A 13,394-nucleotide genomic window follows, 5' to 3' on the forward strand; every position below is an offset into this window, starting at 1 on the left:
TATTCCTAATAGTCAGGAACTGGAAACCACCTAGATGTCTCTCAACTGCAGAATAGATATAGAAAAGTGATATCTCTACACAATGGAATATTACTCAGTCATTAAAAACAATGACATCATGAATACCACAGGCAAATTTATGGAACTAGGAAATATCATCCTGAGTGAGGTAACCCAGACCCAAAAGGACATGCATGCCACTGGTGTTCTGTTCAGGAAGTTGTCTCCTGTGTCAAAGAGTTTGAGGCTATTCCCCACTTTCTGTTCTTTAATACTAAGTATGTCTGGTTTTATATTGAGGTCTTTGATCCATGCATGGTATATACTCACTGATAAGTGAATATTAGCCATAAAATATAGGATAACCATCAACCAATCAACAGACTCAAAGAAGCCAAATAACAAGGAGAGCATAAGGGAGGATGGTTGAATCTTTTTCAGAAGGGAAAACAAAATAGACCTCAGAGGTCTATGGAAGGAGGGAACTGAGCAGGAGAAGGATCAGGAGAGGGAGAGGTATTATATCTAGGGAGAGCAGGGGACAGAGAAGGGAGATTAGCTGTGGGGTGGGGACAATCTCTAGGATGTGCCAGAGACCTGGGATGGAGAGAGGCCCGAGAGGATCTATGGGGGTGAGTCTAACTGAGATTCCTAGCAGTGAAGGATATGGATCCTGAGAGTGGCCATCCACAAAGCCTTCAACCCAAAAAGTGTCCTGCCTACAAGATGTACAGGGACAAAGACATAGCAGGGTCTAAGGGAATGACCAGTGCACTGGCTGGTTCTGTGTGTCAACTTGACACAGGCTGGAATTATCACAGAGAAAGGAGCTTCAGTTGGGGAAATGCCTCCATGAGATAAAGCTGTGGGGCATTTTCTTAATTAGTGATCAATGGGGGAGGGCCCCTTGTGGTTGGTGCCATCCCTGTGCTGGTAGTCTTGGGTTCTATAAGAGAGCAGGCTGAGCAAGCCAGGGGAAGCAATCCAGTAAGAAACATCCCTCTATGGCCTCTGCATCAGCTCCTGCTTCCTGACCTGCTTGAGTTCCAGTCCTGACTTCCTTTGGTGATCAACAGCAACATGGAAGTGTACGCTGAATAAACCCTTTCCTCCCCAACTTGCTTCTTGGTCATGATATTTGTAGAGGAATAGAAACTCTGACTAAGACAACCAGCCAATGACTGCCCCAAATTGAGACCCATCCCATGGGCAAGAACCAGTCCCCGACACTACTAATGATGCTCCATTATTCTTGGAGATAGGAACCTAGCATAACTGTCCTCTGAGAGGTTTCACTTCGCAGCCAATAGAAAGAGATGCAACACTCAAACCAAAACAGAAGACAGAGCTCAGGGAATTTTACAGAAGAGTTGGAAGAAAGATTGAGTGACCCAAAGAGGAAAGGGACTCTACAGAAAGACCAACAGAATCAACTAACCTGGACCCCTTTGGGGCTCCCAGAGACTGAATTGCCAACCCCCACACATATGTAGCAAATGAGCAGGTTTGTCTTCATGCAGGTCCCATGGAGCAGGGACTATCCCTGAACCTGTTGCCTAACTGCCTACCTGTGCATCCCTCATTCCTAAATGGACAGCCTTGTCTGGCCTCAGTGGGAGAAGATGTGCCTAGTCCTTCAGTAACTTGATGTGCAGAGTCGGGGTGTGGAGGGGTCAGGGGTGGCATGGGAGCGTGTGGTGTTGACACAAAGGGGTAAGGGGAACGGGGGTGACTTATATTAGGGGTACTGGGAGGAGAAGAAGGGCTATATTGGGTCATAAAGTGAATTAATTAATTAAACTTTTTTAAAAAGAATGGCAGATGCTTCTTCTAGATGGCGCAGATTCAATGTCCAGCACCCACATGATGGTCCATAACCATCTCTAACCCCAGCTCCAGAGCGATGGCATCTTTTTCTAGATTCTTCTAGCCGTGCTGCACAAGGTGCACACACATCTGCACATGCAGGTAAAGCAATCATACACATATAATAAAAATAGTTAGTTATGTCATCTTGTGAACTAGAAACCTGATAACAAAGTAGTTTTTAAGTGTTATCACTCCCCCCCCAAAAAAAGTAGCTGTGTGAGCTAACAGATATATTACTTAGTTTGATGTAGGAGTTGTATGCATACTAAACAATATATGCATACCAAAACACCATGCCACCTACTTTATAGAACCATGCCACCTACTTTATAGAATAGAAAACTGTAAACACAAAAACAAATGAGAAAAAAGAAAACAATAAGAGATCATTCTAGTTATTCTATTTAAATCAGATGTTTTCATTAAAATCTGCTTTAAACTCAGGCATGAACTAGGCCAACAAATATCCCTTAAGATCAGTGAATTCTGACACAATCTCCAAACTCAACCTCTACACTACCTATGCCAAACAAATGGGTGTTCTTTGGGGTGCAACTTAAAAGCTGTACCTGATAGGCCAGCACAGCACTCCATAGTCTACAGCAGGATTTCACATGCCAATCGGGCAATGGAAGGAGGGTTATTAAACAAAGAGATCCAAAGCCCATGAGTTGTATCCAGGTTGTGCTCACAGTGCTAAATGGCTAAGATCTGAAAAGGGGAGAGATTGAACTTTCCACATAAGACTTTGAGGTCTGGCAGAGGGAATCAATAGGAAGCATTATACCTCATGCTAGGATGGATGCGCTGGGAAGAGCCAGCTGCTTCTACCAGTCTCTTCATCTGTGTGTTTTCAGCATTTTGAATGGCTACTAGAACCTCCATAAGTTTATAATGGATGACATCACTTCTACCCATCAACAAGCTTAGTCTTTCAACACAAACAAAAAAGAAAGAAAGGAAAATAAAGCAAACACAGTTGAAAGAGTCACCCCTGCCCTGCTCCCCACACATCCATTTGAGAGACTATGGCTCTAGAAATGATTTTTCTATAGTTACTGGTGGCTAGAGAGATGGGAGGAAAACACCACAAAGTGAAAATGAGCTTAGACAGCATGAAAGCATGGGAGAAACCCAGGGCCATGCCCAAGACATGCCTGTATTAGATAAGTGAACTGAAAATTACATCACAAAGGTTTTTTAAAAAGTGGAAAATTAACTGCCCCTAGAGGCATTGCGACCATTGTGTCACATGTTTGAAAGTAGGTGTCAAATGAGGAGAGAAGCTATGTCTATGCTCTGTGTTCTGACCTAGGGACATCTGAGTGATCAGTAGCCTATCAGTCCCTGAAAAAAGCGAGCCTGAGACAACCTCCAATCCAGCACCACGCAGGCCATGAAGTTGCCAACACTGGGAGAAAGCCAGAGACTAGGAGCACCCTGCCTGGGACTGATGTCCCCAGGTAAGAGTGAGCCTGAGACAGATGACCCTCATATGAGAGCACACAGGTGGGCCAAGTGAGGAACAAGTCTGAGCGGACCACCAGACTGCTGCCAGGTGGCCTGGACAGGGAGCTAGCCTGAGATGACCACCAGTTGGGTGCAACATAGGCCTGGAGAGGAGCAGACCATAGCTCAGACGACCCCTGCCCAGAGCCATAATACATGGGCAGGGCAAAGCACTGCTGAGACCACTCCTGAGATGGACCCAGACCCTCAGAGACCCACCCCAGGCACCTCTAAGAGGATAAGTGGTGGAGAAATGGAAGAGAAAAAGAAAACAGAAGAATGTGGGCACCATGAAGAGAGGCAGAACTGGAGATTCAATCAGTAACACTCAAGGGTACTAAAGAACTGCCTAATATGAGTAGCTGGTGATGCCACCTGGGACCATGGTGGGTCCTGGCCTATACAGGGGGGCACATCAGGGTCCATGGCCCTGCAGCAGCAGGGATCTGTTACCTTCAAAGGCCAGACAGATGCCCCTGGTCTGGGCTACTGCCAGGGGACATGCTGATGTCTAATCTAAGGACTGTGAAGAACTGACCCTAGCCCTTACCTGGGCATTGTAGGAGAGCTGGCCCTAGGGGGTTGAGAACAGGAGAACTGGCTCTGCCCCTAGCCAGTACTCAGGAGTGTGGCCCCATGCATTCTGGGAGTTGTGGGTAAGCCAGCCACAGAGGACACAAACTTGGGAAACCTGGCCTGGGAGATCAGTGGCCATGCCCACTGATCTCCCATGCAGTGGAGTAGATAAGGGAGAGATACCCTCTCCCACCTTGCTCCTCAGAACCTGTGGCATTGGTAGACCTGGCCCTGGGGTCATGAGACCAGGAGAGCTGACCCTGCCCCTCAGCAGCTGCAGCACTCAGGAGAGCAAGCCCTGTACCTCACCTAGGTAGCAAAGTAGAGCAGACCATGGGGATTGGGTAGAGCAGGCAAGGCACCCCAAGGGTGTAAGCATGGCCCCACCACTTGTCTGATAACCCCCCTTCACCCCTTGCCACCAATAGCAGGCAGGAAAGCTGGCCCTGTCTCTTGTCTGCTATGGGGTGGTGTCAGCAAAGGAGAGATCCCCTCCCTCCATCCTTTTGCCCTTGATGTGGAGTTTGTGAGTAGTTGGCCCCAAGGTCATATATGAGAGCATCCCCACCTCTTGTCTGCTTGGTGGTGGCACAGACAGGGAGAAATGCCTTCCTCTCTAATCCCTTGCCATTTATGGCAGGCAAGAGAGCTGGCCCCAGGGTCATGAGAGTGGGAGAATTGGCCATGTCCCTTACCTGCTACAATACTGAGAGTGGGCACTGTACCTTCTCTGGGCATTAGGGTAGAGCTGGCCCTGGTAGTAAGGGTTACTGGTAAGCCAGCTTTGAGAGCATTTGAGAAGGAGATCCAGCTGGCTGGTCAGCTCTGACACCTCAGGCCCAGATCCAGAGCTTGAAATTGGCCTATCCCAATATCTATCCCGTGGATGAACTGTGGGAGTGCATGAAGGGGCAGGTCCTGCAGATTCCAAACTACAGGATCTCCATGACACAAGGCAACAGCAGGATATCTGAGAGGAGTCCCCAGAGGGGGCTCCCTTACTGATAGAGTAGCAGAAGCCAGAGGCCTCATACCAATGCAAGCATTACATTTGCAAGCAGAGAAGTGTGGACAAAAGGGTATACTGTAGGACACACTGTGAGACAGTACAGCTTCCACAGAGTCAGTCAGTCAGTCAGTCAGTCAGTCAGTCAGTCAGTCTCTCTCTCTCTCTCTCTCTCTCTCTCTCTCTCTCTCTCTCTCTCTCTCTCTCTCTGTTAGGGGGAGGTTGCAAGAGTAGAGGGCAGGTACAAGGGGAGTGGGAGATGAGTGGGATTAGGGTCCAGGATGTGAAATTCACAAAGAACAAATAAAAAGTTTAAAAACAAAAAAAAAACCCCACAAAAATCAGAAACCCTTGATTTTTAAAGGGTAAAAATTTAGAAGCAAAACTGGAACCTGAACAACGTAACACTGAGGGGAAGGGAATGCCACTGTGTAGAAGGCTTCTGTGGAGACTGCAGGAGGCTGAAGCCTGCTCCCTTTCACTTGCTTCCATCATGGAAGCCTCTAGGCCAGGATCATAGAGACATGAGCAGTTTACTGTGGCCATGACCCTTGCAGTGGGTTGGAGACAACTCACTCATCACCACACTGTCTCCAAGACTCTTAGACACCACCAATACGGGGGTTTGTTTGCTTTGCTTTATTTCATTAGAAAACCACGAAATAGGGCCTGTCCCAGAAGCTGTGGTGCTTCCACCTGTCCCAGAAGCTCATGTCTGCATATGTATCAGAAGATGGCCTAGTCAGCCATCATTGGGAAGAGAGGCCCCTTGGTCTTGCAAACTTTATATGCCTCAGTACAGGAGAACACCAGGGCCAAGAAGTGGGTGGGTAGGGGAGTGGGGGGGGGGGGGCGGGTATGGGAGACTTTTGGGATAGCATTTGAAATGTAAATGAAGAAAATACCTAATTAAAAATTTAAAATAACCTATAAAAGCAAAAAATAAATAAATAAATAAAAAGAAAAAGAAAAAAGAAAAGAAAAAGAAAACCACGAAAGAAAGAAATGTGTGCACACAACGTGAGAGGGCTATTACTAGCCATGGTTACTTCGCTGGGGATTTCCCCTGCTTCCAATTGAAATTGGGTTAATTGAGAGGGGCATGGGGAAATACTGGAGTCCAATTAACAAAACCTAAATCTTCCAATTAATAAAGTAATTGTTACATAGCTTGAGGGTCAGCACTTAGAATTTTAGGGGGAAATTAAAAGCACTTGTCCCTGACTTTGTCTGAAAATGGTGTAAAATGCTTTGAAATGTTGAGGGCAGCTATGACAGAGCACTTGCCTGGTATGTGGGGGCCTGGCTTTGATCCCCAGCAGTGTGTGTTAGGGGCATCATTTTCACCCTTGCCACCTGTTAAAGGGAATCTATAAGTGGAAACAGAGACTTAAGAAGGTTGGGGGAGGAGGGGAGCCACACACTGTGTGCTGCCCTGAAAATTCATGTTCTGAACAGTGAGCACACTTAGAGGTCATTCCTGCCTTTGAACCTGTGTTGTCAACTGGTGTCAGAACCTCTGCCTAATAATACCTTTACCCAGATCTCAGAGCCCATCCTGATCTTCTGTCATCTTATTGGACTTCTTGGTGTCGACAATTATTAGCCCCATATGGCACCGTTCCTCTCGGCGTTCTGCAGTTTGGCAGCATCAGCTACTACTATTTCTCTGATGATTTTAAAATCAAGATACAATTGGCAGAGAAGGCCCAGAGAATTAGGACATAGGAGAAAGGATGCTTCTGGGAGCTCTGACTCCTCAGCAGAGACTGACTCATCCTCCCCATGGATGCTTGTGGCTTTGCCCTTAGAGCATCCATGAGCTCCGCGGGTTCTAGGGGAAAAGCTTCCCAGAGCTAAGCTATGCTCCACAGTTCCTGGACCAGGCTTGTGGGCATCATGAAGTAGATACTGCTCCACAAGAGTTGTCAGTCCTTGGCATCAGAGATGATGGCAAACCACCATCTGTCTCTCATTGCTCCCTGCATGGTATCCTCCATGGTTCCCGAGGAAGGGTATATGTGTATATGAAGTAGAGTGGACCTATGGCAGCTCTGAAACCTGCTGGCAGTGGATTGGTCTCCTGTGTGCCACATAGCTGGGCCCACACAGGCCTTTCTTCTGTGACCTTTACAGACACCAGAGCTGGACTGTGGGAACCCACATGACACGGTATTTATCCTGTGGGACTTCACTTGCCTGCATCCGGGTCTTCGTTTCCTCGTACTATGTTGACCGATTCTTAAACCAGCCTGGCTTTTGTTTTGGACACAGCTTTGACAGGAGGAAGCCCCAAACTATGGCAGAGAAGGTACTGAGAACCCTCAGGGACCTTACAGATATTACTAAGATACTCCTCTCTGAATTTAAAAATGCTAACTACCTGGAAATCTCCATCCTGGGGCATTCCAAATTGCTTCCTCACAGGGCTGAGAGCTCACTGGACATAAAACAAAGTCTTTCCTTTGAAGGAAGAGGACGGTTTTATATTCTAAATAATGATGTCTACTCTTTGGGCTGAAAACCCTTAACCAGTATGAGGTCTCTGGCATTGGCTGTCTTTTTATTGTTTTCCCCATGAACTATATGTGGTTCTTAATACTAAAATTCTTCTCTTAAAGGAATAGAAAAATTGGGTATTAGCCAAAATCATGGGGTGGAGGGGGAAAAAAATCAAATACTTTTTCCTTCAGGTGATATCCTTGGCTGTGTCTTTAACATTTTTCCTGATCTCTGATGGTTTATTCTTATAGATGGGGAGTTACAAACAGCCGTTGGACACTAATATATTTGCTCTTAAAGATCCCTACTAAATACACTGATAAATCCTTCCACGTGAAAGGGAGAAAGCTCACATGAAATTCATCAAGATTTGGCATGCCTCTCTGGAAGACAGGCAGGACATGATAGGTGAGCATTCTCTGTGAGTGCCCATCTGAACTCTTCAGTATGTCTTTTAGTGAGATTTCTAGAGATAAAATGACCAGGGCCAAAACTCTAATTGTGATCCTGGACCATATTTGAATTGATGGCTCCCCCACCCCGACTCCCCCGTAGAGTACAAAAGAAACTTGAACCACAGCTCTGGGCCTCCTGTCACCTCTATATCAAAGGCAGCCCTGAGCAAACGGAGGCTTGGCCGCTCAAGTGCAGTGCCTGGCAGGACTGCTGGAAAGTAATAAGAGAAGTGTCAGGGAAGACTGGAGGGAGCAGAAGCCGATAATGAGCCGCGTGATCTCAGCCCCCAGCAAGATTAAATGTGCAAGCGGCATTCGTCTCTAATTAGACATTTATATCCTTCACTTTCAAACCCGAAGCAGCATCCAAAAGGAGTGCCATGCTTGCCGCTTTCTCTTCTTGTCTTTCACAGATTGGAAAGGCAACCCCCTCCCCCTCCTCTCTACTGGCATGTGTGGAGAGGGAGGGTACATTCAATATCCCCTCCCCCAAGTGAAGTGTTCTCATGGGCTTTCCTTCAGCAAGGCTCACTGCTCACATGCCGAGAGATTCTAGGAGGGAAGACGTATGTTCAGTGTTTGCATCTTAAACCCAAAGAATGCCCTCCATATGTTCCTGGCAGCCTCAGACAGCAGGAACATTCTTCTGCGGTTTCTGAGTGCTGCTTCGTAGACACAAAAGAGGAGCGAATCCTCCCGACTGTTGGAGGTTAGAGGCAAAGGCTCCCTGTTTCTCGTTTTGAGACCACAACATTCACCGCGCTTTCTCTTCCCCCTCCTTGGTCTTTGTGAAACTGAGTGTTTCTGAGAACACGGGTGTGCTGGTCTGAGTGGGAACAGCCGCCATAGGCTCTGTGTTTGCATGACTTGCCCCTAGTTGCTGAGCTGATGATGAAGGATGGGGAGATGTGGCCTTGTTGGAGGAGGTGTCATTGGGGCGTGCTTTGACCTTTCAAATCCCCACAGCAGCCCCAGTGATTCTCTGTCTCTGTCTCTGGTCTCTGTCTGTCTCTCTCTGCTTATTGCCTACTGATCAGGATGTAAGGCTCTCTGTTACTTTTCCAGCACCATGCTTGCCTACCGGTCACCGCGTTCTTCGCTGTGTTGATAACAGACTCACCCTATGAGGCTGTAAGCAACCCCCTAATTAAATGCTTTCTCGTATAAGAGTTGCCTTGGCCATGGTATTACTTTTCATAGTAATAAAACAGTGACTAAGAAAACAATAGTATACAATTTTTTTCTTTGTTTTACTTTTCTTTCCTTTTCTTTTCTTTTTCTTTCTTTTAGATAGTCTTTCGCTAAATGGCCCTGCCTGGCCTTCTACTCAAAATCCCTCTGCCTCATCGTCCAGAGTAGAGGAATCACAGTGTGTACAACTACATCTGGCTTAGCCTGCTTCTCCTCTGTGCTCTCAGAGAGATGCCGGTTGCCATGAGTGGTTACCAGGGGAGAACGGCTGGGCCATTGCTGAGGGAGTAAAGAACAGAGGTCTGTGTTTCCTGATCGGTCTAACAACTCACAGATTGTTGTAACTCACTGGCCTCAGAGACCAGTTAAAGTCTGAACTTTGGACTTTGGTTTCCTCCTTTTCAAAATGAAAAACTGAAATAATAGAGAACATTGAGCCCACAGATGTGTCAGCTAGGCTTTTCTTGCCAGCGGCAAGTTTGTATCCCTAATCTTAAACCCCCAACCCAAAGTGCTTCAAATCCAAATGCTTTGAGTGCTAGCATGACACCTGTACTTAGGGGATGAGTTGCAAGCACATTAAAGATACTGTGCATAGTTATTTTCAGGCTCTGTGTATAAGGTGCATCTGAAACATGTGATTACACTTTTAGACCTGAGACTAATCCCCAGGATATTCCAAAGAACTCTGAAATGAGCTATGGCTATATGACCTGTATCAGCATGACTATGGAAAGCATGTGTGTGTGAGTACACACATACACACACACACACACACACACACACCATATGTTATGATGTTATGGAAATTTTAAACTAAGAATAATGAGTAAATGCAATCAGAGAGCTGTTAGAAAAATCCTTGAGCAACTAGGAAAGATCTAGAGATCTAGAGTTGGGATTTGATAGGTGACTCAGTGCTTAAGAGTACTTACAGTTCCTGCAGAAGACTGGAATTCTGTTTCCAGCACCTACATCAGGTAAATGACAACTTCCTTTAACTCCAGCACCAGGGGATCTGAGATCTGATGCTCTCTTCTGGCCTCTGTGGGTACCCATACATATGTCCACATATATACACAGACAGACACATAAAATAAAAACCTTGTTTTTTATTCTTTAAAGCTCTAGAATTTATCACTGTAAGATTATGTGCTGTTTTTTTTTTTAAGAAAAATGCTACCTGAGATTTTTCTTAATCTTGCTCTCATCGCAAACCTTTTTTATCTCAGTAAATGGCAAGTCTACTTTTTTATATTAGCATATATTAATAGTGGAAAGTAACAGGCTTCACTATAACATTTTCAGACATGCACATACCTTGATTGTATTGTTCCTTCTCAACCCCCTCTCTCTCGTCTCTTCCTGTATCCTAACTTCTCCAATTTTCTAAATCCCTTTGATCAAAGAAAATGTTATCACTTGTCTCACTGAGCCTTGTTTTTTCACTTAGCATTATGGTTCCAGTTCCACCCATTTTCCAGCAAATGACACAATCTCATTCGTCTTTATGGATTATAAACACCAATGTGTATTTTCATTATCATTTACCCATTAATGGACTCATAGCTGGCTCCCTAACTTGGCAGTTGCCAAGAGTGTAATAATGAACTCAGGTGTGCATGTGTATTTCCATAGTAAGCTGACTACAGTCTCTTGAGTATATTCAAAAGGGATATGTAGATTATATGGTAGATAGAGTTTTAGTTTTATTAGGAACCTTGATACTGACTCCATAAAGACTGCACTAATTTACCATATACAAGGGTTCCCTTTCCCCAGGACACCCTTTCCTGCCATGTTTATTGTTTGCCTAATAGTGAACATTCTGACTGAAGTGAGACGAATTCTCAGCATAATTTTGATTTGCATTTCCCTGATGGCCAATGACGTTGAATTTTTTCATTTGCACTTTTAAAAAGGGTGGGTGGCTATGGGGGACTTTTGGTATAGCATTGGAAATGTAAATGAGCTAGATACCTAATAAAAAATGGAAAAGAAAAAAAAATTCCTCTTGCATATGTTGTGGTCTTAAGTATGGAGAGAGAGAGAGAGAGAGAGAGAGAGAGAGAGAGAGAGAGAGAGAATGTATGTGTGTATGTATGCAGGTACTTGTGGAACCCCCAGATGACCACCAGATGTTGTCTTTCAATAGCTCTCCACCTTCATTTTTCATATCAGTGTCTCTTACTGAGCCTGACACTAATTGACTCTGCTATTATCCTAGCCAATGAGCTTCTCTCTACAGCCACTCCAAGGCTCAGGCAGCAGGCATGCTTTCAGAGCGTGGATTTTACTGACTGAGACTCTCCGATTGCTTTTATTTACCAGGCTCTAAAAATCCTGTGCAGAATGGCGTTATTTGCACTTATATCTTAAAGCTTTCCCTGCTCTCTTGAAGTAGGTTCAAAGTTTCAGTTCTTTCAGTAAATCCTAATTTAATCTCTCTTTAATGGATTTTTTTGTATAAGATAGGAGATAAAGATCTAGTTGGTACTATGCATGTGTATATCCTCATGTGTATATCCTCATGTGTATATCCTCATGTGTATATCCCTCTAACATTTGCTAAGTTTCTTTACACACACACACTCATAACTGCTTGGGCTTATTTCTGGATCTTCTTATTGATTCTATTGGTCTATGTGACTATTTTGCCCTAGTATCATGTTGGTTTTGTCACTATGGCTCTGTAATGCAGTTTGAAGGCAGGTTCTTTGATATCTCCAGAACTGTTCATGTTTTTACTGAGTGTTGTCTTAACCATTCATAATCATTAACTTCCATGTTAGTTTGTTTGTTTGTTTGTTTGTTTGTTTGTTTTTTACTATTTCTATGACTGTCATTGGAATTTTGATAGGGATTGAATTCAATTTGTATATGAGTTTTAGTAATAAAGACATTTCAGCAATATTAATTCTGCTAATCTATGAGCATGGGAGGTCTTTCACCTTCTGCTATCTTCTAGAGCTTCATCCTTTACTGCTTTATAGTTTTCAATGTTTAAGTTTTTAACATTTTGGCTAAGTTTGTGTATAAGGTTTTGTTTGTTTGTGGAGTTATATGAACAGTATTATTTTCCTGATTTACTTTCAATAATTTTTTTTTTATTTTTGAGATAATAATATAATTATCCCATTTTCCCTTTCCTTTTCTTCCTCCAAACCCTCCCATACAGTACTTAAATTTCATGTTCTCTACTTCTTAAAATGTTGTTGGTTGTGACGTTGTTGGTGGTGTGTATGTGTATGTGTTACTAAATACAAGAAGACAACCTGCGGGCCGTGGTGGCGCAAGCCTTTAATCCCAGCACTTAGAAGGCAGAGGCAGGCGGATCTCTGAGTTCGAGGCCAGCCTGGTCTGCTGCATCTGTATAATGTTAATTGTATGTATGACAATCACCTATGTATTAAATTAGTAATTTCTCTGCTAATAAATGGAAGGTAATCCCATTTTGTACCCATTATCAGGTACAAAATCAGGTCCTGTGTGTATTGCTTTAAAAAGCACATTGGCTCTAGTGTCACTGCCTTTGTCACTACATACCCTAAATACCTCCCTAATTTCATTGCTAGCATACCCATATCTATTTCACAACAATGGACAGAAAAATTCTTTTTACATAACATATCTTGTATCACTTTGTGGCCTCTAGTAGATATTGTCTCACTCCAATTAAGCCCAAGGCATCATATGGACCAGCAAAACCTGCTAGTTATGCCATGATCCTTGCTTCCCTTAGATCTCCTAGCCCCTCCCAGCCACTCTCCCTGATGCAGCAACAACAGCCTTTTGGCTGTTCCTTTAACAATCCATATCAGGGTCTCTGTCCATAGAGTCTTTCAAGTTTTTCTTCACTACTTCAACTGCTTCAACAGTTCCCAAGTGTCATCCCACTGCTGATACTCCCAAAACCTTTATTCTGTCTTGTATTACTCTATGGATCTTATGTCATGTGATTTACATTTGTTTATCCTTTCTGGTGTCTCCCTCAAGCCAGCCATAATAGAATATAAGTTCCATGAGGGCAAAGGCCTTATCTGTGCAATTTCCTGGCAATCTTCTTGCCAGAGACCCACCCATCAAAGTGGGAACTCCATCTACACGATGAAATGAACAAATGCACTCAAGATATGATTAATGACTACCCTCTCTAGAATGAACAAAACACTCCCACATTTCTAATGAACGATTCCAGTGTCTGTAGTTGATGGAATAGCTTAAATGGGACTGCCTGATAGAGCTTGTATTTTATAGGGGAAATGACTAGAGGTGATATTTACTTA

At 44.2% G+C, this 13,394-nt stretch overlaps 1 long non-coding RNA gene and 1 other non-coding gene across 2 annotated transcripts in view; one reads left to right on the forward strand and one right to left on the reverse strand.

The window, feature by feature from the left end:
* A330093E20Rik (RIKEN cDNA A330093E20 gene) overlaps window positions 1–13,394 on the reverse strand; it is a 361,774-nt gene that overhangs the window by 254,433 nt on the left and 93,947 nt on the right. The gene's annotated exons all lie outside the window — the stretch shown is intronic.
* On the forward strand, window positions 3,088–3,214 carry Gm26262. Its single transcript, XR_003952696.1, has one exon. It is a non-coding gene; the product is annotated as a small nucleolar RNA SNORA17 (small nucleolar RNA).

The sequence above is a fragment of the Mus musculus genome, chromosome 18 (assembly GCF_000001635.26).
Source record: "Mus musculus strain C57BL/6J chromosome 18, GRCm38.p6 C57BL/6J".
Lineage (NCBI taxonomy): Eukaryota > Metazoa > Chordata > Mammalia > Rodentia > Muridae > Mus > Mus musculus.